The sequence below is a fragment of the Ambystoma mexicanum genome, chromosome 6p (assembly GCF_040938575.1).
Source record: "Ambystoma mexicanum isolate Mex_15411 chromosome 6p, UKY_AmexF1_1, whole genome shotgun sequence".
Classification (NCBI taxonomy): domain Eukaryota; kingdom Metazoa; phylum Chordata; class Amphibia; order Caudata; family Ambystomatidae; genus Ambystoma; species Ambystoma mexicanum.
The window spans coordinates 104614795-104641437 of NC_090935.1; the positions used below are offsets into that span (position 1 = coordinate 104614795).

Here is a 26643-nt window from a genome sequence, read left to right on the forward strand (position 1 = left end):
TGGCACTCTCTCTGTCCCTTACAGAAGTCTGCACGGGAGGGTCCCCCTTCAGCTAACAAGCATTGAAGGTCGGGATGATCCTCTGGGTTGAGAACCTCTCCCACAGGAGAGTCTTCTGGCTCTTCTCCCACAGGGGTTGAGACACGGTTTACCACTGGATCCAGCCCGTCTAGAGCATGGATCCCAAAGGGTGCTATTGGAACAGCAGGAAGAGAAGGAGTCCCCTGCACAGAGGGGGCCTTCTTGTTCTTCTTTCGTCTTGCCTTAGGCCTCGCCTTTGACTCGGGTACCTGACTCACAGCCAGACCTTGTGTCACCTGTGACCTAGTGACTGCATCAGCAGTCATGGGAAGACCATATGAGATCAACCCCAACTCTACTAGATCATTACCTAACAGAATGTTAGCAGGGACATTGTCCCGTACCAGGACAGGAAGCTTTGCTGTCTTGTCTCCAATTACGAGTGTGACTAAGGCTACAGGTGAAAATTTGGGAGGCCCACCAGCTAACCCGGTGGTTCTCAGAGGAGCACCTACATAGTCCTCTGGCTTGAGCAGGGTCCTGCCCACCACTGTCATGCTTGCCCCAGTGTCTCTCAAACCAGTAGAAGGCTGGCCATTCAAGAGGACACTTCTCAAAAACCTATGGGTGTTCTGTGGGATAGTCGCCAGTACTTCTGCGTACTGGTCCCAGGCCCCAAGGGACACTAAGGAAATCTCTACAGGAGCACCAAATGTGATCTCTGTAGAGGAGGGGAGGACACTGGCCTCCACCTCAGACATGGGGTAAGGGTAGGTCAGGCTGACAGCCTGTACTCCAAGTGCCTTACCTTTACACTTGGAGTCAACCCTCTTGTGATCCAGAGCCCAACATTCCCAACAAGTGCCGGGAGTGCGGGGTACGGTACTGGAACCACTGGGAGCCTGCTTTGCAGCAGGTGGGCCACTACTCTTATTCCCACCTACAGATGACTTATCCCCACTAGATTTTTGGGTCTTAGGAGAGGGAGGTTTTGGTTTACCCGACTGTGACTGCTTTTGGGACTCCGCAGCTTTCTGAGAGGCCCCCTTTTCTTTGTCCTTGTCCTTCCCACTGGAGTTCTTAGGGGACACCCGGTGGGAGACCCACTTGTCAGCCAACCTATCCAGCTTAAAGGGATCCAAAATGTTCTGGTCAGCAACATACTGACACAGCTCTGCTGAACAGGCTTCAGAAAAATGCTAAAAAAACAACAGGTGGCACAAGTCAACAAACGTTTTCACCTTGTATCCATCAATCCACCCCATCATGTTTTAAGGTATTGGGTAGGTGTCTTGCCAAACTTGGCAATCAAAGCAGACTTCATACATATCCCTGCCCTGGGGGCTGGAGATGGTGCTGGACCAGCAGGTAAAAGATAATACTGGCAATACTGGGAAATTGATGTTGAAAGCAAACGCTGTACCCCGGTCCTCCGTGAGATGTAATGAAGAGCTAGCCCACTGGGAGGAATGTGATGCTACTCTACATTTTTTTTTAAGTTAGAATGGCAATAGAAAAAAAGAGACGCTGCTCTATGTTTGGGAAATGGATGTGAATTTGACATGAACAAGGAGGACTGTTTGCCTGACTACACGTCACTCCCATGTCTTATGCACTCATAGCAATGGGGAGCTGTTGTATTAAATGGTGTCCTCCTCACGAGATAATTGCAGGCTTTGAAGTTATGGGAGCCTGGCAGCACCATACTGTGCTTATCATGCACATCATGTTTTTGGCTGTCTGAAACTCTGGTGATTTATGAGCCTTTCGTGGCGAGGTCTCCTGGGAAGTGAACGACCATTGGCCTATGAAGCTCTGCATAGCCCTGCTGAGCAGTAGTGACTGATGATGTCACACATGCAGCAGGGGGAGATGGTGAAGCGTAGAATGTTCTTTGGAATGTGCTATTGTTAGAGCTTCGAATTATTAGTGCTGTTTGCCCTGAGGATGTAAAAGGGAAAGTACTTTAAGGAATCTGACGTTTGGCAAGACATGTGTCTTAGTAGGAAGGAAGCAAAATATGTGTGCAGCTATATTAGGGCAGGAATGAACAATGCTTAGAACATGGGAACTCTACGATACGAATCGGATCCAAGAGACATGGTTTGTTTAGGTGCCAAATGCTGTGGTCTCTGCTTTGCAAAAGAGACATTTTCGGCGGATTGTGATGCTGGCATGCCGCTCCGTCTCAGTTAGTGAGGCGACAGGTAGCGGCCAACAAATAAGGTGACATTTTTAGGTCATGACAGTATGGTGGGGTATAGGCTTGTGCAGAGAGTAACAGCCATAATGTTGGGTAGTTTGGAACTTTAATAGACCTATTTAAAACTGACAGAGCATTTTTGCATGTGCAGGATGGTGAGTGCCTTCGTGCGCTGTGAATCTGTAGAATGGGGGGCACTGCGAGGATGCACATGAGTTGGTGTTTATAGAAGATATACATGCATCTTAAACAGTGCTGTTCTGTTATGTAAATGGGTACGTGAAACGGTGACAATATAGTGTGGTAATACGTTGTATTAAAGGGTATTTAGCATAATTCTTTTGAGGAATTGCAGGTTTCGAGTGCCAAGCACCAATGCACATGGACACTAATGTGCATAAATCGTTGCTGTTAGAGTAAAATAGGTGGTATGTGTATGAGTGTGATAGCTTTAATCATTTTGAGGATTTTCAGCTATATTGCACATGTCAGTAGAGCCTGTGTAAATGGCTATGGACTCATAGGTTCGCTTAAGAGCCTACAAATGGCTATGGACGTTTTAGTTCATAAAAGTGTTAGTTTTGGGGATTTTACTTACTATGAGCAACATGGTTTTGTATTCAAATGTGCGCAACGCAAATGTTTTCAATGCTGTTTATGTATTGTTTACAGCATATGGTTGCAGCATTCTGTGATTTTGGAATGCATGTTATGATGAATCTGACTCAGATAGGTTGGAGAGAGTCAGTGAGTGTTGGGTATTGGGTGAACTCACATTCAGCATGGAAGTGGTGCAGTGTGAAATGCATGTTTTGAATTGTTTGGGTAATGTCAGTGGGGTATATAGTTTTCCTTACATTGTTTTGGTTTGGGTAGTTACCTGTCGTGGTAAATGTTGAACACCCATGCGATTGTTCTAGAGTGAGGTAGCGCCTCGACTCTTTCAATTAAGGATGTTAGGATTTTCCAATTTCATGTGAGGGGATTGGTCTGGTTATAGGGGTTACCTGATTCCGGTAAAGGTTGAACAGCGATGAGGTTGGTCTGTGTGGGAGGTAGCCCCTCCTCTAGGTTTTTTTTTTATCCTTTTCATCACATTGGACAGTAGGTAGCTGGTGGTAAAGGGTAGCTGGGGACACCTGGTAATTACCCGTCGGTATTGAGTGTGGTATGTCCTGAGGTGATGAGTACATTGTTTTCTATGTTATTTGTGGCATCTATTGTGGATTTTGTTTTATCTATGGGTTCAACAGTGCGACTTGTGTGAGGATGCCATTCCTTGCAATAATATCGAGTTTTTACCAGTCATTGATGCTGGCATTGGGAGTGCGTGGCCACTGCTCCCAATGGGTTTGGAAGGTTTGTACAACCTCGTCTGGTGTAATGCGTGTGGCGTTGAGTCCATGGGTGTTTGTGGTCTCAGTTATGTTTTGTGTTTCCACTTTGTGAATCCCATCCTCGTCGCCATTGTTAAAAGGCAGGTTCCAGGCTCTTTAAGATTTCTTCAGGTAAGTTTATTTCCAAGTTCTTAGTTACATATCCACATGAAGACATAAAGGACATAAGCTGTGACAACACCGGCTCCCATCACCCAGGGCCAGCCATCTGTAACCGCCTCTACACAGAACACTCACTCAGAATATTCCATCATCCACACATAAACATTCCACCTGACATCTCAAGCTACCTCACCGCAGACAGGCACAATACGACACTACACTCATACTGACCCCTTTCTTCCACACTCAGCTTCAGAATACAGTCATACCCAGTCTGAGGCACTCTGCTTAACAAACACTTAGCCCAATCTCTTTTGCCAACATCATGAATTCCACAAGCCATTTCAAATGCTTCAATGCATTGGAGGATATCAGAACCCTCCACAAACAGACCAACCAAATCTTTCATAAACTTGGTGGCTCGTGACATGACACTCTCACTGGGTTTAGCTGAAGTCTCCACTCTAGCTTTCCCTAGCCGGATTCTCTGACATTCAGTGTCCTTGTTCTTGAGTTCAAGGTCCTTATTTTTGAGTTCAAGATCCCTATTCTTGAGCTCCACTTGTTAAGCCAACTCCTCCTTCTTAAGCTCAGCATCTATTTCCAACTTGCAATATTCAAAGGCCAATTTCCTCCTTAATAACTCAAGCTCCAAGGAATTGCTGGGGGTCGGAACAGAGGCAGCAGGAATGGTGGCATTCCCAGAAACAGATTCAGCAGAAACCCCAGGGGCAGAGCCCTCATTGGTCGCATTCCCCCCCTCATCAAGAGTTTTACCTTCAGTCTGGTAGTCCACCAGGGCAGCTATCAGCTCAGCCCTAGACTTATCCACAAAGTCTAACTCCCTGGCTTCACAAGCACTCTGGAGAGCCTCTAAGCTCATCCTAGTCAATTTACCATTTGCAATAGACTCCATTGCTTGTGATGCAGTTATTTTGTACGCAACTAAACCTCAATTTAATAAAGTGCAGATATTTTGTAAGTGGCACGGTTATACACTGATTCTTAAAACCATAAGCATCCCACCGCTGCCACCAGTGTAAAGACTGGAGGGGGGTGGCTGTACTTCTGCTCTCTATATGGTAGAGGAGAGGCACAGAGGACCCCAGCCAAAATTCTCTATTATTGGTAACGTAGTCGAGCAATCAAGGCCTAGATTCTCAGGAGGTGATGCAGGCTGGTTCTTAAGTACAGTGTAGTCCCCAAGCTCCCACAAAGGAATGTCTACACACTGGATTACTGAAAACACAGTCTTTATATAATTAATATTCCAGGTTATGTACACTATCACAATAACTCACTTTGTACTCAGAAAATCAACAATGGTAAATATATACAGTTCTACAGTGGTACCACAACTATTATTAGATCTCAGTAAAGGGCATCAACTATACTGTCAAAATGTCACACAGATCAATAAAGAGGAAACCAACAGTAGAGATAGGAAGGAAAGCAAGATGGTTGATCAATTGGCAGATTACTGGCCCCTACCGATAGACACAGTTCTGTGTGGAGAGCCCCCCACCTGGGCAATCTGTAAAATAAAGATATAGCACAAGCCCAGTCCATATATTGATCAATAGCCTTATTCTCTCCTATAATGTTTTTAGCCCCCCCCCAATGTACCTGGTGGAGCAGAGTTCTTCAAAGAAGCGTCGAGGGATCCTTCTTGAGTGACTCCCTTTAAAGCAGGAGTCACGAATCGTCGAGAGGTGTCGAAGAAGGTGAACTTGGCGTCTAGGGCGTCGAGGAAAAGTTTGAGGGTGCCGAGACCACGGCGTCGATCCAGGCGGTGCTCGTCGGCGACATCCTGCGAGGATGAGGTGTGCGGGGCACCTCAGCGTTTGATAGTTCTGGACCACAAAGAGTTTCAGAAGAACTGTGGCCCAACAAGGGCGTCGAGTCGTTGAAGTCTCTGTGGCCTTCAGGTGGCGGGAAACACACCGGCGGATTCTCCTCGGCGCGTCGGCGTCCTCGACTTTCTCCGGTGGGAAAAAGCGGTCGACGGTGCGGAAAAGGGAGTCCTTCGATTCAACAGTCTTAGGCAAAGGAGCGGGCGGCTCTGGTCATCGGCGGCACGGCGTCAAGCGGTCCCCTCTTCTGGGGCAACACCGCTTCGACGGGCCTCCAGCGGTTACAGCGATACTCCGAACCTTGGGCGACGGCAATGGACTTCGACGGCGGCGATGTCTGGGTGCTTCACTTGGGTCTCCTCGGCGGTCTCGTCTCCGGTCGGCAGCCTTTCGAGGGTCTGACTTCCAGGGAGCTTCGGTGAAGGTTAGCGGTGCTCGATGGTCTCTCGTAGCACGGGAAGAGGGCGCCTTACCAGGTCCTCTCTCAGATCAGTCCTCGACGAATTCGGCAGCTTTCAGATCGGGTCGAAGCAAATGCAGCAGCAAGTCTTCTTCTTCCAGCTGGACGTTGAGGATCAGCAGTTCCAGTTACTCTTCAAGTGTAGACACAGCTTCTGAACAATTTCCAGTGTTGAGAGGTCCCCAGATATACTATTCTGTCTCTCATCCACACTGCTGGGTCACACTCAGCAGCCAATCATACAGAAGGGCATTCATGCAGTCAGTCAGCCAATCAGGCATACAGTGCATTCAGGCCATACTCCTCCCTCTCAGACACTCACAACAAGGAATGTGTATTGGGGCAAGTACCCAGCCATTCAACACTACACACTGCATTCAGGCCAGTTTTGGGCAGAGCTGTCTCAGTCTTTGTCTCTAATACCAGAAACCAGACAGCCACAACAAGAAGTGCATATTGGTCACACACTCCATTCACCCAGGTCCCACCCACATGGTGTACCCACAACATACAGTCACTGGGAAGGCTCCAGACATTCTGGCCTGGACTTCACAACAACACCATATATGGAACTTCCACCCAAAAGCCAGTCTAGGGGAAGGGACAGAGTCAGGGCATCCCAGGACTTTGGGAAAACAAGGTAACAGGCAATAGAAAGCAATTGGCCACAGGGCCCATCTTGTTTCCTATCAGGAATCAACTGATTCCAATGGCAGGGCCCGAGTATCCCAAAATGGAGGATACTCAGAGCACCTGTCAAATTCAGCATGGAGCTGCCAGCAGCCCATACCCTGCTCTGTGGGCCACACACAGGTGCCCAAAAACATACACTAGGGGCACAGGGTTGTAACCCCACCCATGGATGCCATAAGGGTATCCCATGGGTCTGAACACCAAACCAAAAACAGGAAGAGCTGCACTGCCAGAAGTCCCACATGGAATCCTGGGCAGAAAACAATACAGAATACAAATGAAAAAGGACTACAGTACAAGGACAGGGAGGCCCTGTCCCTCCAATGCATTTCCACCATCACAACCACCCCTTCCATATTCTCCAAAATGTCCTGATCGCTTAAGCAGTCCTGGGTGGACCCATTCAATGTGGCCACTAAGTGTTTCCAGGCCGTCAGAGTTTCTGCTTCTTCCTCCCCTCCCTCACCGGCCGCTTCTTGCTACGCTGCCATTTTGGCTTCGGTCCATTTCTGGAGGTCACCCCACCAAACTTCCACCTTCGGTCTGTTGCATGCTTTCCACCCAATGGCAATTCTGCTTTTGGCAAGTATATATGCTAAGTCCTTAAGCTTGCTCACATGTTTCAATTTTTGCGGTCTAGGGAACCCCCCTACCATGCATGCCCACACTGATTCAACGTTTAGCTTGATACCTTTCTCATTTAATCGGTTGGCTACTTCTCCCCAGAACCTACGAATTTCAGAACATGCCCAAAACATATGTGTCATCCCTGCGTTTTCGTCTCTGCATCTGGGGCATGTTTGTCATTCGGCGTTCTTAAACCGAGATATCCTTTGGGGAGTCATGTATGCTCTGTGGGTTACATATAGCTGTTTTTGTTGTAGCCTCGCATTCCTGGACACTTTTTTATGGTACCCTTGAGCCCACTCCCATAGTCTGTCACTCATGAGTTCCCCGACTTCATCTTCCCAATCTCGCCTTAATTGGGCCACTTCCTTCCCCACCCTGGACATCAACAGCTCATAGATTCCCAACCTCTGTTGTATCATATATCGTTTCTATGGCCGCGTCAGGTTGATCTGCCAGTATTATTTCAGACCATCGGCCTCATTACGAGTATGGAGGTAGCCATGGTGCTATTAGCGCCATGGCTACCCCCATACCGCATACCGAGTCCAGGTTCCTTGAATGAGGAATTACCGGGTCATTCTAACCTTGGTGGACCCAGTAATTCCTCATTCAAAATACCCATCCCCATTCCTATTCGAGCCCCCATAGGGCTCAATGGGAATGGGGAGGGAGCTAATAACGGGGCCGTTAATAAGGGGCCCGTTATTAGCTCTATGGTCCTTTAGCGGCTCCCGCTAAGAGCGGCTGGTTTTAAATCCAGCTGCCGTTCGCCCTTAGCGGGACACGCTAAAGGACCTCGGAATGTGGCGGTAAGGGGTTAAAGGCACCGGCGTCCTTACCGGCGCCGCTAACCCCTTACTGCCGCACTCGGAATGAGGCCCCATGTCTCTCTAATCCTCCATACCATTCTAGTATACGTAATATGTTGCCCCACATGTAAGCCCATTTCCTCTACCAGCTCCCCGAATTCCTTTATTCCCCCTTCCTGCCATATGTCTCCCACTGTTGCAATCCCCACAAGTTCCCAGTGCCTGCAAATCGTCTTCCTTAATCTCCTTCGGTCAATGCCACTAGCGGCACTTGCGGAGAACACAGGGTTGGGTTTTCCATGACCTGACAAGCTTTGCACCATATCTTCCAACCCAATTCCAACATCCCTGGGTGCCCTCTCAGTTCAAGTTTGGGCAGCCATATCACTTCTTTCAGAAAGAACGGGGCACACTCTGATCTCAACAGTCTAGAGTCTGATGTTGGGTCTTCCGTTAACCATTTGGCCACGTATTGCAGTTGACTGGCCAAATAATAAATCTCAAAATTAGGCAGTTTTATACCCCCTTTATCATACGTGTTCTGTAACTTCCATAGGGCAATTCTGTTCCTAGTTCCATGCCAAATAAAGCCCCTGCATATGCTCTGGAGTTTAACGAAGAAACGCTTTGGTATCATATTTGGTATGTTCCCAAAAGAAAGTAATAGCCAAGGCTATACCACCATCTTCAACAGAGCCCCCCTCCCCATCATGGCCAAAGGGAGTTTAGCCCAGAACTTCATGCTATTTTCCATTTTCACTACCGCTTTTTCGGTGTTGTCTTTATATTCTGCTTCCACCGTGTGATAAATGTCAATCCCCAGGTATCTGAACGTGCAGGTCTCCCACAGTATTTGTAAGACTGGCAGTTGTTCCTGCGGGACCCCTATATACCTCCCCAGGGGGAATATGCACAATTTCTTGGGATTAAGTGCAATGCCAGAGAGCAACGCAAATCGCTCCATTGCTTCTAGAATGTATTGAAGATTTTCCTCCGGGTATCTCAAGTATAGTAGCATGTCATCTGCATTTAATGAAATTAAGTGTGGTACCCCTTTTCTATGAATCCCAACTTCCTCATATTGTTGTCTCAAGTATATCGCCAGGGGTTCCAATGCTAGGATGTACAGCATCGTGGACCATGGGCTTCCCTGTCTAGTGCCCCTACTGATTTGCCACTTCCCCGAGATGATCGCTCCCATTTTTACTCTGGCTAGCGGTGCACTGTATAGTAATTTCACCTTCTGAAGGTACCCGGGTCCCATCCCATATTCTATTAAAGCTGCAATAAGACAAGGCCATTTGACGGAGTCAAAGGCCTTTACTGCATCCAGTGATATGATTGCAATTTCGCTCGAATCTCCTACTGTGTGCTCTATGACCCGGTGAAGGCGTCTGAGGTTGTCTGATATACTTCTGCATGGGACATATCCAGACTGATCAGGGTGTATTAATCTGCTTATGACCTGTTTCATTCTGTTTGCCAACACAGACGTGAGTATCTTGCTGTCCTGGTTCAGCATCGACAACGGTCTATACAACCCACAGTCCGTGTTTGGCTTATTAGGTTTGGGAAGTGGAATAATGATTACCTCTCTCAGGGATTCTGGTAGTGTCCCGGTTTCAAACGCTTCGTTTAAAATCGCAAGCAGCGAAAGGAGCACCTATTTCCTATACATCTTGTAAAACTCACTGGGGAGTCCATCCGCTCCCGGGGTCTGGCTGGTGGGAAGTTGCTCCACTACCTCTTCTAGTTCCTCCAATGTAATTGGGCATCTAGGTTTTCACGCTCTTCAGTACTTATTTTTGGCAGGCCAATATCCTCTAATGTTTCTCTTATCTCGCTACTTTCACCCCCGTACAATCGTTTATAGAATTCGAGGAACTCTCCATTCACTCCTTCTTGGGTATCCACTGTTTTCCCACTGTCCCCTATCACTGCTCTGATCGTTGGTCTGGGGGTCTCACTTTTATACAACCATGCTAGCAATCTCCCCCGATTTGTCTCCCCCGCATGTTGTCTCTGTATGTATTTCTTATAACTTAGATTACATAATCTCTCCCAGTGCCCTACGCATTCCTGCTGCAATAGGTTTATGGTTTCAGCGTCCTCCCGGGAGTTACCTCCCTTATCCAAAACTGTCTCTATTGAAGCCTCTGCCTTCTGTAGTTCTCTTAGTATGCCTCCCTGCAGCCCTTTGGATTTGGCTATAGCCGATCCTCTAACCACCACCTTAAATGCTTCCCATAGAGTGCCAGCAGATTCAACACTCCCAGTATTAGTTTCAAAGTATTCTGTAATTTCTTCCCTCAGGTCCTCCCTGAACACTGTGTATTTTAATGCTTCAGCTCTGAGTCGCCACGTCGGGATCCTAGCTCTTGGAGGCAGATAATGCCATGTTAGGACCAATGGCGAGTGATCCGAGAGGACCCTCGCTTTGTACTCCGATCGCACTATCTCCGCCATCATCTCCTGTGAGGCAAACATGTAATCTAATCTTGTGTACAAGTTCTGTGGGGCAGAATAATGCGAATACTGTCTATCATGCAGGTGTTGTAACCGCCACATATCCTCTAATCGGAGGTCTACCAACAGGGTCCGCAAGGTTTTGGCAGGGGTGTGTTTGTCTGATTTCCTGTCTGACCTGTCTACCCTTGGGTCTAATGTGCAGTTAAAATCGCCTCCCCATATCACCGCACCTCCCAGGTACGGGCTCACTTTGCTATATAGGGTCTTAAAGTAAGCCACTGTATCTTGATTCGGGGCATATGTATTGATAATGCATATTTCTCTATTCTCTATCAATTCCCTTATTGCCACCATCCTCCCATCCGCCTCCACCGTGGGCTGTAGCAGTTGGAAGGGGACATGTGGTGCTGGAGAAATATCTAGGCTTCTGGCGTCCACTGACCCCACAGTTTCCTGTGGGGACTTCTTTTCAATGGGATTGTCAGCCCTGAGCACTCTCTGTAACAAAATAGCTCCACCAAAACCAAAGGCCAAGAAGGCCTCTCAACCTTGGTTTTCCGCTGATCTGCAACACCTACGCAAATCAGTCAGCAAGACCAATTAGACTTGGCACAAGAGGCCAATTTTAGAGAATACATTTTCTGCCATAAATGCCTTGTCAGAATACAAGCTGGCTATTTTTTTGGCCAAGAAAAAAATTACAATCTGCTAGCAATCAGCCGAGAGAACTATTCTTCATCATATCGAGGTTCTGTAATCCAACCTGCAAAAATGCAGTGCCTGACTTTTCTGAAGCACGAGCCAACCTTTTTAATTCTTTCTTCATAGACAAGATCGAACGAATAAGGGCAGAAATTGAACTAACGGCTTCTGCAATTCCATTGGCGCATGCTAGCCCACAAGTGACTGAAGTAAATAACCTCCAAGACCAGACCTCACCATCTGTTTTCGATTTTTATCCAGTCAATGAAGAAGATATCTTTCCACTTATCAATGCTCTCAAACCCACAATTGATTCTCTCTCTCCTCTGCCAGCTTATGCAGCAAAGAAACTTGCACATGTTATCACCCCTTTTATTACCACTTTTGTTAACAAGTCTCTACAGGAGGGGATTGTTCCGGAGAGTTTGAAACTTTCAGTTGTGTCACCTCTATTGAAAAAACCATCATTAGATGTTGAGGTACTACAGAATTATTGTCCTATTGCAGGACTGCCATGGCCAGCAAAGGTCCTTGAAAAGGTTGTAACCAACCAACTCCAGGATTTTGTCGAACATTAATTATTCCTGGACAAATTTCAATCTGGGTTCCGACCAAATTACGGAACCGAGACTACCCTGGTAGTAGTACAAGACAAACTATTAAAGGCCGCGGATCAAGGGGAGCTCACACCCCTGGGTTTGCTAGACTTGTCCACGGCCTTTGACACAGTAAACCATCAACTTCTCTTGGAACGACTACAGGAGGTAGGAAGAGTGTCTGATTCTGTCATGTCCCGGCCCTGGTAGGTATGGCATCGATGGGCTTCTGCTTATCGTAGGTTTTGATTGCCATTCAGAAGCATCAGGCGTGGTCTAGCCTTTACACCAAGATGGCCGCCGCCTCACACTGTGTCTATAACAACGAACAGAAGCTTGCGTCCTGTGCGTTGTATCGCTCCTTGGAACCTGTTGGCGTTCTGTTTCTCTTTACCGTTCGCCGCCCTTCCAGTAGCAAGTGTTTTCGCCTTCCTTCCTCGCGGCTACCATCGGTCGCAGCTCCTCTCTTACTCCTCGTCCTCCCCTCTGAGAACTGCCGTCTCTTGTTTTCCCGGTACCTCTCTCAACGGCTCTCTTCCACTCTCCGGGTTACTGGCTCTCGGATAAACTCCTCCTGCTGAGTCTCTCCCCTTTCTCATGGCACACTTCCGGGTTTACCATGAGCCTCCTCCTGTACCTGTGCTCCTGCACGCTCTGCAGCCATCCTGGAATTCCTACTTTAGCAGACCCTTACTCACTCATTCATTCTTTCTACTCCTTCTTTTCCACTTACCTTTTTTCATACTTACGGTTGTATCCATCTGGGCCATCTAACAACCTCAAGGTTTGCCGTGTCACACCTATGCCTGCCTCTCGAAACACCTACCTCTGCAAAGTGGAGTCGTCCTCCGGAGCTGTCGGACTCTATCAGGGTTTTTGGTGCCGAAGAAGCTTTTCCCCTGAAACTGAGGGAGGCTTTCTGGGGTCCCTTTTGGTTATGAACTCGTTTCCTGCAAAGGTGGCCTCCAGCGGAGCCCGTCCTTACCTGCACGATAAGAGGGTAAAGGTAAAGAAGAAGACCAAGAAGGCAACTTCCCGAAGGAGAGAGACCTCAAAGACAAGGAACACTTCATCGGAGGAGTCAGGTGAGGAGAGGTCACGGGAGAGTTCCATAGACATTTCCAGCCACGACAGATTCAGCACTAAATTGGTTCAGGTCTTTTTTGGCCAACCGTCAACAGCGTGTGAGATGGGGGAGTTCCTGTCGGACCTCATTTGTTTGAACTGTGGGGTTCCGCAGGGATCCTCCCTGTCCCCACTGCTGTTCAATTTGTATATTTGGCCACTTCTTGAAATCTTGAGACGCTATGGGCTGGATTTCCACTCATATGCTGATGACACTCAGATTTTTTTACCAATTACTAACTTCCAAGAAGCATTTAGCAAACTGGGGCTATGCCTGGAAGAAGTAGGCAGCTGGATGTCCAATAATTATTTGCAACTTAATGCTGCAAAAACTGAACTCATACTATTCGGACCTAAAAATCTGCTGATTGCAGCCAAGAAGCTGCCTATTCTATCACTCTTGGGCAAGAGCCTCGAATTTGTATCTAAAGTAAAAATCTGGGTTGTATGTGGAAAGAAGATCTGGGCAGTGACGCCCAGCCAACATCAAAGCAATATATTTTGTTTTGCAAATGCTACGCCAAGCACTCCCCTACATACGAATTAAAGATCATGCTTCTGTGGTAGGAGCACTAACTAGTGCCCATTTGGACTATTGTAAAAGCCAACTGTTGGGTATTTCTGCCAAACAGCTTCACCGGCTCCAGAAAGCACAAAATGCAGCTGTTAGACTTATATTTAGGCTATGAAAAGCTGACCATCTGTTTCCACTTCGTCGGGAGCTGCATTGGCTATCAGTTGAAGATCGCATTAAATTCAAAACAGCCTGTATTGTCTTCAAATGCATCAATGGCATTGCTCCTTTGTACTTACAAGAGCTCATACTGCCATATCACACGACGAGACAATTACGATCCAGCGACAGACATCTTCTGATCATCCCTCACTCGGCTTTTACATTTAGAGGTGACAGAAGATTCTCAGTTTTTAGTCCCAGGTTGTGGAATTCCCTGCCACTCCCTTTGAGAACAATGGGCTCACTTCTCCAATTTTGCCAGGCACTGAAGACCTTCCTTTTTAGGTGGACGCCCCCTGTTTTCTGGGAGTCTGTTTCGATCTTTCTCGTCTAAGCAGCTGTGTCATCTGCGCCAATATACGGTTCATTTCGTTTGGTGCACGCTACAAATGCAAAAAATCAAAATCAAAATCAAATCAAATCACACCCAAGTAATCACCCCTCTGGCATAAGCCGAATATGTTGCACCTCTGATGGTCCCCTTCCATTTCCTCTGTATCACTTCTTGTTTCTCTTTCATGAGATGTGTTTCCTGTACTAGGGCTATATCTATTTTCTGCCATTTTAGGTACATCATGATCTTGTTCCTCTTCAGGTAACTGTTGAGGCCCCTGACATTCCAGGTAACAACTATCTTAAGGTCCCCCATGTTTCAATCATACCCTGTCCCCTCCATTGTCCCTCCTCCTCCTGCTTCAAGCCCATGCCCGCATGTGTGTAAGCTTGTTCCTCAACTAAAAACACTGCAAATTCCCCAACTCCCCTCCCACTCCCTGCCCTACCCGTCCCCAACTGTTGTTTCCCCCATCCCTCCCTCCCTTCAACTGCCCACAACTGTTGCCCAGCTCCATCCCTGGATCTTAGGCTACCACGCATCTAGCCCAATCTCGGTACAACCGATACTCAGTACTCATCAGGGGATACCGCCCTAGTGGTACCCTATCCAAACTACCTTCGGGGGGAATAGTAGCGTGTCTCCTGGTGTTGTAGCTCCTGTATTGCGCTAACAACTTGTTACCTCACAGGACCAAACCGACTATCATATCGAGTCCCTGTACATTCTACTATAATCAAGTCCCATTGTCCTCATGTGTGCTATACTTATCTCTCAATTGTCTCCATATGCGACAATGCAGCATCGACCCGGTGCTGGTTCACTTTTCCATTCCGCTTTCCGTCTGGTCTTCTGCTTCCCTGGGATAGCTTTGCAAATCCAGCCATTCAGTCACCTCTTCTGGTGTTTCAAAGAACAGCGCTTTATTCTTGTGCAGCACCTTCATCTTTGCCGGGTATAACAGCATATATATGTGGCTTGATTCCCTTAGCCTCCTCTTTACTGCCAGATAGTTCAACCGTTGCCTCTGCATCAAGAGGGTGTAGTCCGGGTATGCCGTGAAGGTCGCCGATGCTCTGCTTATCGTTCCACCTTTGCGGAAATGCTCCAGGACCTTCTCTCTGTCTTTATAATTCAAAATCTTTGCAATAATAGGTCGCGGTGGGGTCCCCGGTGGTGGCCTCCTCGTCCGGGCCCTGTGTGCTCTTTCCACTGCGAATCCCTGGTTTAACATGCCATCCGGTATCTCTTGCAATAGCATGTTTTTGACATAGTTCGTCGGGTCTGATCCTTCTTCGCCTTCCGGAAGCCCCACAATGCGCACGTTATTCCTGCGGGCGTGCCCTTACGCTTCTTCGGCTCCATTCTAGAGGTTGCGCATCTGTTGTTTCAGCACGTGAACTTCTTTCACGTTGGTCGTGCATGTACTTGTGTTGGCTTTCACCTCTTTCTCTAGGATTCCTGTGCGCTCTGCCAGCGCTCGTACGTCTTGTCGCAACAGGTTCACGTCCACGGTCACTGCATCAATCTTGAACTCAAACGAGGTTCTCAGCTCCGAGATTGCAGTGCACAACTTACTTTCCTATGACACTTTTAGTTCAGCTATGGCATCTAGTATTTGTTGGTCGCTGCGTGCCATAGTCTCACTTTCTCCTATGCCTTGGCCCTTTCTACCGGCTCCTTCTGCAGAGACTTGGCAAACTCATCTATGGTGGGCTGTTTCCCTTTGCTTTTGAGAAGCTTTGATGTCATCCTTGCTTCCTTGTGGACCCACTTATCGAGTTACCCTTCTCTGTGGGGTTCCCTCTGCTATAGAGGCGCTACTCCCCAGTTTGGGGGGTGTCACGGTCAGTCTTTCCCGGGGTGGCTGTTTTGGGGCTCCCACAGCACTCCTTGTCGCTAGAGTTCACTTATCCTCTGGGTGCATATGCAGGTCAGAGTAGTATCAGGCTGGTGACTCCAGTTTCCACACAGGGTGAACCGTGCTCTTTGCTTCAACCAGGCCTTATTCCGTCAGCCCAAGCTCACGTGCCCCTCCTCAGTCCGCTGTGGCAAGGGACCTTCAACCATACCCTGCAGCGCTGTCAACTAGAATCACTTAGGATCAGTCCCCATCTAGGCAGGTGTCCATTTCACTGGCTCTCCGTGACAATGCTTTTGCTAGCACTTCAGAGTGCATTATCACGCCCACAGCAGTGCGGGCTCGCTTATGTGCCCGCCAATCATTGTGTCCCCTGGCCCAACAGTGGCACTGTACAGCGCCTGTCTTCTGTGCACTGGCATGCCATTCAGCCGTATCAGTCAGTGTTATTTTGTTCTGCTTCTAGAACGCATTGTACCTCTCAGAGCTTGTTTCCATATCGGTTTTATTTGTTTCGCATTCTCGGGTGCTGTTAGCGGTATCACAAGTACAGAATCAGTGTCTCTGTACTTTCCTTCCATGTTTGTTATCTGCTCATTCCGCACATTCATTCTGCCCTATGTTCGTGTTCATATTGCTTGTGGGTAGTCCGTTCCTTAACTTCTTTCTTTTTCTCTTCCACCCCACTGCGGTCACGCCTTGCGTGGTACGTATCACTTTATTTAATTTCTGTATTGTGTCGGATATACACTGGGAGCCGTGTACCTTCACAGGGCGTCAACCGCTGCAGGAGGGTGCTTCTATGCGGGGCAGTTCCGGGCTGATCTTCGAATTTGCTAATCCTGTTGCAGAGTTAGAGTTCACCTGCTCAGTAGCACCGTCGTGCATTCCTTCCAAGTGTCACTGCGCTGCTATGCTCCCTTTCCGAAATGCTGCTTCCATTTCCACTGTGTCACACACCTCATCCAATCCACCATGTATGTACCTCAACAGCCGAACCATCTGATGGAGTTGCGATACCTTGTAGCGTTATACCCCAGCTACAGTGAATCCCACGTTGAACCGCTTTGGGGGCTGCCACTGCTTATTATCTTGCAGTCCGATTGTTGCGAACCCGCTGATCGGGGTCCGTTCCTGCTGGGCTGGTGATCCGCTTCTATTCATGGAATCTTGCCTCATGGCTAATTCCTTTCTCCGCCACCATCCGCCATCTTGTTGTCACTACAGCCCAGACTCTGCAAACATCTACATCTCACGGGTCATGTTCTGTGTAGCCGTTCACCCCACAGTGCAGTTCCTGTTGTGCTTCATATCTCCATGCTGCAGTGGTTACAGGAATACCTTCCCCTTTTCAGTGTGAGCGTCTGTAATCTCTGCAACTTCTGCACGGCGTAATACGCTGTGCCACAATGTATTCTTGCCGGACACTTGGCTCGGGCAGCATTCGTTGTAGTGGATTTCGCCTTCATAGACACATGGTGCTACAATGTAGCACCTTCATGCGTGCATTGTATGGAACGTTCAGGTGCCAAGGGATCGTCGTACAAAAGCACCACGCTCTGTTTTCCAGAGCGGCCGCAGTTCCTGTCTTAACACAGAATTGTCCTTTGTCCGGCGGCGGCGTCTGCCATCTTGCCTGCAAGTCTGCTGGTCGAGTCCAGCACACAAATCTCGGCAACCTCCGATCAGCGTAGCCAATTCGCTGCAAATAACACCCTTTATGTGCCCCACACCTTCAGACAGCCGCAGGTCGGTTCATTTCATAGTGAGAAGACTTTACTCGTCTGTGAGTGCCAGGATCGTTGACGGATCAGCAGGAGCCCTCAGGAGGAGCAGCCTATACCATGGCTGCCAAGCCACGCCCCCCTTTTCCTCCATCCTTGCGGGTGATTCTACCAAAACAAGAGAACTAGGTGGAGCTGACACCTTAGCTGGATGCAAAGTGGTTCCTGAGAACCACCTGTCCGAACCATGCATCCAACCTGGAACTGGTGTCGAAGGAGTAGTGTTTGCAGAATGTTGACGGCATGGCCCAAATCGCCGCCTTGCTGATTACCTCCAGGAGGCTTGCCTTTGAAAAGCAACTGCCGTCGCTTTGGCCCTGACCGCATTTGCATGTATACCCAGAGGTAACTTCTAGCCTGTGGCTGCATAGGCCTCTGAAATTGTCATGATCATACAACGGGCGATGGTGGCTGTGGATGCTTGGGTACCCGGGCCAGAACCACCGAATGTGACGAACAGTGCCTCTGACTAGCTGAAAGGCTTTGTCCAGGAGAGGTAAAACTTGAGCAACCTCCGCTGATTCAAGGAATGGTGCGATCTTTCCGTGTCAGACTGCGTATTAGGGAAGAAAACCAGAAGACTGTTGGGAGGAACCCCCAGGTATGCCAGAGGGACACTGGAAGTTCGCAGACTTGGAGGGCCCAGCACCCTACCCCAGGGTACACAGAGGACTCAGTGAACAGCAAGTTCAAATTCCAGTTTATTACAAACAAAACCAAAAGGGATCAGCACAGGAACAGAGAATATTCATGCACATCTCGCACTTCCTCTGCACGCAGGCCGGTTTTACCCTCAAATGGCATCAGCACGCTGTCACAACCTGGGCCCCTCTCCAGAAAACCTTTCGGGCTAGGTGATTGGGTACTGAGCACTCTATAACCTATACTGGACGCTATATATTTTATTCTACTGGCCCTTGCATGTCAGGTGGCAGGCCTGTCCCATCCCCAGTTCACTAACTATAACATTGTTGCAGTGTTGTGGATTTACCATTGGTTATTGCCCGTTGCTACTCACCTCTAAGGTAGTAAACTGTGATTGGCTAGAGCTGATGTCCCCAGGCCTGGGATCTGCAATGATTCTCAGCTCACTGTGTACTTCTTCAAGGTGATGAGAACCATTATGTGTCTGTATTGTACAAAAGAGGTAGCAGGCACCACTCTCTCTAAAGAACACAGCATGATAACCTGTTCAGTGGTTTTTAACCACTTTAAGAGTTCGCAGCCATCTGCTTTTTGCTCACTGTACCTTTCACAGATGGTAAATATTAATTTGCATATCAGTCTTTGTCCCACACACATGGGCAGTCCAGCACCGAAATGCTATGACAATTCCCTTCTGAACAAGAGTACCAACAGCAACCCCATACACGTGTTTCAGCCTTGTTGGGCCTCATCAGTGAGGTGAAGCTGTGCCTCTCTGAGCACAGTGAGCAGGAAGTCCACGTCTGGTTGCCCCCAAATAACTTAGGGTGACCAACCCCAAGTTCCTTCCAAAAATACAAAAAAGGTAGCAGGCACCCCTCTCTCGAAATAACACAGCATGATAACCTGTTCAGTGGTATTTAATCACTTTGAGACTTTGCAGCCATCTGATTTTTGCTCACTGTACCTTTCACAGATGTGAAATATTCATTTGCATATCAGTCTTTGTCCCGCCCACATGGCAGTCCAGCACTGAAATGCTATGACAATTCCCTTCTGCACAAGAGTACCAACAGCAACCCCATACACGTGTTTTAGCCTTGTTGGGCCTCATCAGTGAGGTGAAGCTGTGCCTCTCTGAGCACAGTGAGCAGGGAGTCCACGTCTGGTTGCCCCCAGGTAACTTAGGGTGTCTGTATTGTAACTTGCGTGTACTACCTTTGCCATATGAGAATATTCTCCTGTCCGTCGCAACAGTTGTTGCATAATGTTGCATATTTGTTGCAGTCTGTGTCTGGCTGCCTGAGACCGGCTCTCCTTTCCCACCGCTGATCGCTGTGCATTGTCTTCTTCGGACGTGTCATGTGTTCAGAGACCGCAAATTTGAGCTCTGTTAGCTCTGAATTATGAGGATTTATTTGTATTTTCTGCAGCTGGTCCCTTTGTCTGCGGATTGGAATGTCATTGTGTCCCTTGACCTTCTCTGCGGGTCCTGTCTTACATGTCTTTCTCTCTGTCCAGCTTGAATCAGCTCAGCTCATCTCTTGCTGAGAGGCTTGAGGCCTGCTGCATTTTTCCTAAACCTTATAATGCGGTTTCTACAGTGTCCATGCTATACTATATTCTCAATAGGTTATTCACACTTGGCTCTGACAGGTCCCATAGGGTTATACGCATTTAAGCATCCATAGGCATTCCTCAGGATCTCTTGTGCCTTGCGGTTTCTGCATTGATATGATATGATATGATAGGGAATTTGTAGCGCGCCTATACACACGTGTTTCAAGGCGCAACAAGGCAAGGGGGGAACAAGGGGAGACAGACAGAAATCCTACTAGGCCAGGTGTCATTCAGATTGCGCAAGTGCAAGGGTAGAGGGGAAGGGAAAAGTGCAGTACATAGTAATAGGGCCAGCTGGTGGCAAGTGCAAGGTAAGTGCTGGGAGGAGGGGCTGTAGGATACAGAGACAGTGCCGTAGTGCAGGGAGGCAGTGCAGGAAGAGTGGCTGGGCCAAGGACCGAGATCGCTGAGTGGCCCAGTTGCAGATTCAGTACAGGTTCAGTGATTTTAGCAGGGGAGAGAGGGAGAGAAAGCGGAGGCTAAGAGGAAGGTTTTGAGGTGCTTCCGGAACCGGAGATGGTTCTCCATTGCTGCATTTGGCTAATGGCAAAAATAATAAAAGCAATGACAGTATGTATATGTATCTGTCCTCTAACTATAGAACCATACGCTTGCGTTCTTCATGTAATCGAGTCTGTGTTTGTATCCTGGAGTGCGGATGGCACCTGTGCTTCATGACTACGCTGCTATGTCGTGGTGTCTCTAACGACATCAGCAACATGGCTTCTTGGTGCTCTAGTCCAGGCTGTACATATAGGTCTCTCTGACCATGGCCTACAGCTCTTCATCCACACAGGGATAGAACCGTACCGCACCTGGTCTGTATGGCTGGTTTGAGCTTTACCCACTTGATGTCGGCTGAAGCCATTGGCTCGAAAGGCCCTTGAGGTGTGCATTGATCACCGGGTTAGCCACAGAGAATGTTTTGTCCTCTGAAATTTTGTAGGCCCTGATGGCCGCCAGATGCCTACAGCAAGTATCTACTTAGACCCCGGAGCGGGCCAGATGCACAGAAAAGGAGAGAACGTCACCAAGGGGGCAAGGAAGAGGGTCCACGTCCGTCCCCTGGGCTCAACGGCAGAATCTAGTCCACTTGCTTTTGTATTGCGAATGAGTGGAGCACTTCCTGGCCTTCTGTATAATGTCCCAATTGCTCACAGATAGCTGCACAGTAAGAAGGTTTAGCTGATCAGGAGCCATGCCGAGAGTGCCAGCTTGACCAGGTCTGGGTGTTCCACTGCCCTGTGCTGCTGTGTGAGGAAGCCTGTGCTGAGGATTAGGAGATAGACTGGGCCTTGCGACATGAACTGCAGAAGGTCTGAAAACCACACCCTCGAAGGCCAGTTACAGGCTATCAGAATTAGTCTGCAGCCTACCAAGTTCTGTAAATTGCATAGGGTCCTATGGATTAAAGTAGGGGAAGGAAAGGCATAGCAAATGCGGCTGTCCCAACACAGCTGCAATGCGTTGCCCAAAGAGCCTTTAGCCTGCCCCGCCCATGATGGGAAAAGGGGGCACTTGGAGTTCTGCGGAGAGGCAAACAGGATGAAGTCCAGGAGACCCACCTCTGAAAGAAAGGCGACAAGGAGCTGCTGTGCAATTCCCACCCGTACGTGTTGTAGCCTTATGGGAGATATCGGCATATAAAACTGATCTTAATGCTACCAAAAGGTTGTATCTTTCCAAAGTGAATGCATAGCCTGCCCCCAATAACTGCAATGTGGACATGCATTCTATTAATGATTTGTTTATTTATGTAGCGCTCACACTATTAAAATGCATATTATATTATGGGCCTGTAATACTAAAGAGAATTACTGCACGCTTCTTCCCACCCCCAGTCGTCTCAAGGACATTTGGTCAGATTTTAGATGTTATTTAACATGAGGTATGGTGGGTGTAATGTCCTCTTTTGTTGTTAATTAATCTCATGCCATGGCCAAGTCCCCTTTCTGTTGTGTTAGTTGTGAGCTGCGACCCACGTGGTAAGGAGGTGGGGTTACCGCCTCGTTAGTTAGTTTGCGCCTGATTAAAGAAGAAGCCAGACCTACATTCCAGTCTCCTTGTCTTATTGTATGCAGCTTTGTTTGCCTTATTTGAATTGCATGAATCTGCAATGGGCAACATTTAACAATGGCGACGAGGAGGTACATGTGAAGCAGCACTCCGATCCCGACCGCGTAAGAACTATAACCCTCCAGCTGCCAGCTGTCAAATCACTGAGGCGTGTGAAGTCGGATGCCAGTGCTGCTCGAACCGCACGTGAGCACCGCGCTGCCCTGCAAGTAAGAAGCCCTAATATTACCGATACCAGTCGGAAGTCTCACGGAGAACATTTCATGCCATACAATCCTACGATCATCGCGTAATACGTGCTCTCAGTAAGGAAACAAACACTTTCATGTGCAGCACCTGCAACACTGCTATCCTAAGCTTGAGCCCTCTGACCCTCATATAAAGGTGTTCCACAAGTTGCCAAGCACTGAATTAATGAATAAGGGGACATCCCAAGGCTTGAACTTCCACTGCACAGGCCAGATCACCTGGATAACAACCAGGCCCACCAGCTGCATACCAGACACTGCCACTAGCTCTCAGACCCGCTGAAACATGTCTGAAGCCAACACTGACAGTGGCATATTGAGTCCACCGCCTAGCTCCACACCACGCCACCCCACGTCCAGGAAAGATGGCGGCTCGGAATCTCTACAGCTGCATGCTATGCAGCATTTCGCCATTGCTGACACCAGCAGCCTGGCACCCAGATGGGCCAGGTGGCTCCAAGAGTTGCATATCTACATTGACGCCTCCGGAGTAAGAGATGAACGCCGACTACGAGGTATTTTACTACATTCATTGGGCCCTGTGGTACGAGATATCGTATTCGAAATGCCAGAAACCAACACAGGCACATTCCATGGCATAATTGACTCAGTAAAAGCATACTTCGCACCACTAAGAAATGTAGACTACGAACAACACATTTTCCACACCACCACTCAAGAAAGTGGTGAAAACATGGATAATTTTGGGATGAGATTATGAAAAAGGGCAAAATACTGCAACCTAGATCGATACTCGACAGAAGAAGCACTAAAGTCACAGGCCATTGCTGGCTGCGAATCTCCCGAATTCCACAGGAAGCTTCTCCAAAAGAGTAGAACCCTAGAAGAAATACTACAGCTCGCAAGAGCTGATACCGCTTTAGCGCTACACTGAATCTCTAGGAAATATCAAGATAACTCAGTCCGCCTCAACTGCAATTGTGTGCCCTATTCGAACGACAAGGGAATCCGCAGAACAAAAAAAAATGCTACAGATATGGATTCAAATTTCCACACGGTGGTCCCTGCCCAGCCATTGGGCACAATTGTGATAAATGCAGTGGCTAGAATCATTTTCAGTCCGTCTGCAGGAACATCAATTTCTTTCAAACATCTGAAGCAAGCAAAGACTCTTGGAGACAAGATAGCTGCAGTTCAAGGCGGGAAAGCCCAAGGCCCTGCACCCGACACTCACCTCCTGCCATCAGGCGTCACTCTCAGAGCACATCCAGGGAACCACCCGAGAAGATAGGCGGCGAGAAGAAATAAGAGACAGAACCAGACATGATTCCCAAAGACGACATTCAAGACAAAAGATTCAATACCTAGACGACTCGCCTCGCCGAAGACGCGAGTCATACTCATCATCATCCAGTGGTGACCTCAAAAGAGGCTACGTTCAGGCCATCGGCAACAGCGTAGCAGCGGAATACAGTCCCACCTTACTACTACAATTAAATGGTCAAAACCATGAATTCCTGATAGACACATGTGCAAACGTAAACGTAATTAAGGAGGAAACCTACATGCCACTTGCCAAAAAGAAATCGCTGAAAGAAGCGGACACACTGATTTATCCCTACGGTTCGAACAAGCCCCTCGACTGTTGGGGAATACTTACAGCAACATGCCAATATAAGGACAAAAGCCAGAGAGTAAAAATCTATGTAATAAAAGGAGAGGTGCCAGGGGGCAGCATACTAAGCTTCAAGTCAGCAATTCAAATGGGACTCATTCAAATAATGTACCAAATCATGTCAGCATACACCGCCAGCCCGAAGGACATGATGCAGAAAATGTCTCTGTCTCTCTTTAAAGGGCTGGGAAAACTAAAAGATAAACAAATCAAACTACACATAGACCAGCACATTCCTCCGACGGATCAACACTATAGAGGCATTTCCCTCAACATCCAGAGACAAATTGAAGATGAAATTCAGTCACTACTACGGCAGGACATCATCGAACCAGCTTCAGGCCAAACACCATGGGTATCCCCGATAGGACCCTATACCGAAGAAGGACAGCAAGGACAGTATTTGCATCTGTGTCGACATGAGGGCCCCAAATGTAGCCATAGAGCGCAAACGTCACCTCGCCCTTCGGATGACCGATATGATGTACCTACTCCACGGGGCTAAAGTGTTCTCAAAACTGGACTTGAACAAGGGCTACCATCAGCTCGAACTACATCCATCGTCAAGGTACATCACCACATTTTCAACACATCTAGGACTATTCAGATATAAAAGACTCAGCTTCGGTGTGTCATCAGCGGCAGAAATCTTTCAAAAGGAGATCCATCAGGTAATTAAGCATATCCCAAACTGATTAAATAACAGTGATGACATTTTAATATTTGGCACCACCCAAGAAAGTTACAATGACGCTCTGAGAAGAGTATGCATGGCTCTTGAAAATGCTCAGCTCACACTTAACCCAGACAATGCGAATTCAGTAAATCCATTTTAAAATTCTTTGGTCACATATTCACGAGCGACGGCCTGCAACCCGACCCTGAGAAGGTACAAGCTCTAGTAGAGTCACCCACGCCCACCTCTGCATCCACAATACGCTCATTCCTGGGTATGGCGAGCTACTGCAAGCGGTACATACACGACTTTGCGTTGATAAGCACACCCCTCCGACTGCTCACGGCAAAAAAACAAGACTTCCAGTGGTCAAGTGAATGCAAAGAAGCGTTTCAAGAGATCAAAAGACACATCGCATCAGCGTCATGCATGGCCTACTGAACACCGAACTAACCGTAGACGCAACCCCAGTGGGGCTGGGAGCGATTCTAGCACAGTCCAAACTGGGTGCATCACCAGACTCTTCGAGACGCATCGTGTCCTACTCAAGCCGCAGTCTGTCTGCCACTGAATGCGCCTACTCCCAATCCGAAAAAGAAAGTTTAGCTGTTGTGGGCATGAATAAACATTACCACCTGTTTCTATATGGGTGACAGTTCACTATAATTACCGACCATCAGGCCCTTACAACCATTTACGGAAAACCCACCGCCAGAATGCCACTACGCATTGACAGGTGGGGATTAAGATTACAAGAGTACACATTCAAAATCATCCACCACCCGGGAAAGGCCAGCAACCTGGGGGATTTTCTATCCAGACACCCACTTCCAGCACAAGATGAGCAGCAGTCAACCAAGGCAAACCAATGTCTAAATTATTTGGTACACAATGCGGTCCCCAAATCCATCACAACAGCTCAATTGAGAGAAGCTACGCAAAAGGATCACCTACTTCAGACCATACAAGAGTGTCTGAGATCTGACCAGTGGCACTACAGGCACAGAGAAGGTCAAGCTTCCTCATCAAGTGACGATCAACACTTCTGCACCTGCAAACTTTTCCGCCACACACTGTCGACGTCACCAGACGGTCTACTACTGAAAGAGAACAGGATTGTCATTCCATCCATCCTTCAAGACAAGGTGTTAGACATCACACATGCAGGCCACAGGGGCATAGTTTCAAGCAAACGGCAGCTCCGAACCAAGATGTGGTTCCCGTCAATGGACGAAAGAGTAGAACAGCTACTTGGAAAGTGCCTTGCATGTCAAGCAGTGGCTCCACGCACATTCCCGAGCCCATCAGAACATCTTCAAAGCCCTTACTACTATGGGAGGAAGTAGCCATCAACATGTTTGGACCCCTGTCTAATGGCAAGTATGCACTGGTAATAGTCGACACAAAGTCACGCTTCCCAGAAGTGCACCTCATCCACTCCACCAGTGCCCACGCAGTCATTCCAGCGCTGGGAAAGACCTTTGCTGACTACGGCATCTCATCCGTCGTAAAGTCTGACAATGGACCGCCTTTCAGTGGGCATGACTTTGCCGTGTTCGCAGAACACCTAGGGCTCCAGCACCGCAAGATCACGCTGCTGTGGCCACAAGCGAATGGAATGGCAGAGAGATTCATGGCAAATCTAAAACGCACGCTCCAGGTATGCTCCATCACAAATGGCACATTCATGCAGGCCATCTGCACACTACTACGCAAATATAGAAACACACTGCATAGCTCTACAGGAGAATGCCCATCTGCTTTGATGTTCGGACGCATCATAAGAACCACTTTACCACACAACCCTCGTGCTGTGCTGACTCCCACCTATGCTGACACTGCGAGAACAAAAGACAAAGAAAGCAAGACGAAAATGAAGGAGTATGCAGACACCAGAAGACATGCACGCCCAAGCCCTATCCAGATAGGAGACCAAGTTCTGGTACGCCAGAATCAAAGTGCCAAAG

General features: G+C 48.1%; 1 protein-coding gene across 1 annotated transcript in view; it reads right to left on the minus strand.

Moving 5' to 3' along the window:
* Positions 1-26643, minus strand: part of LOC138511247 (receptor-type tyrosine-protein phosphatase kappa-like) — a 1445374-nt gene that overhangs the window by 502719 nt on the left and 916012 nt on the right. The gene's annotated exons all lie outside the window — the stretch shown is intronic.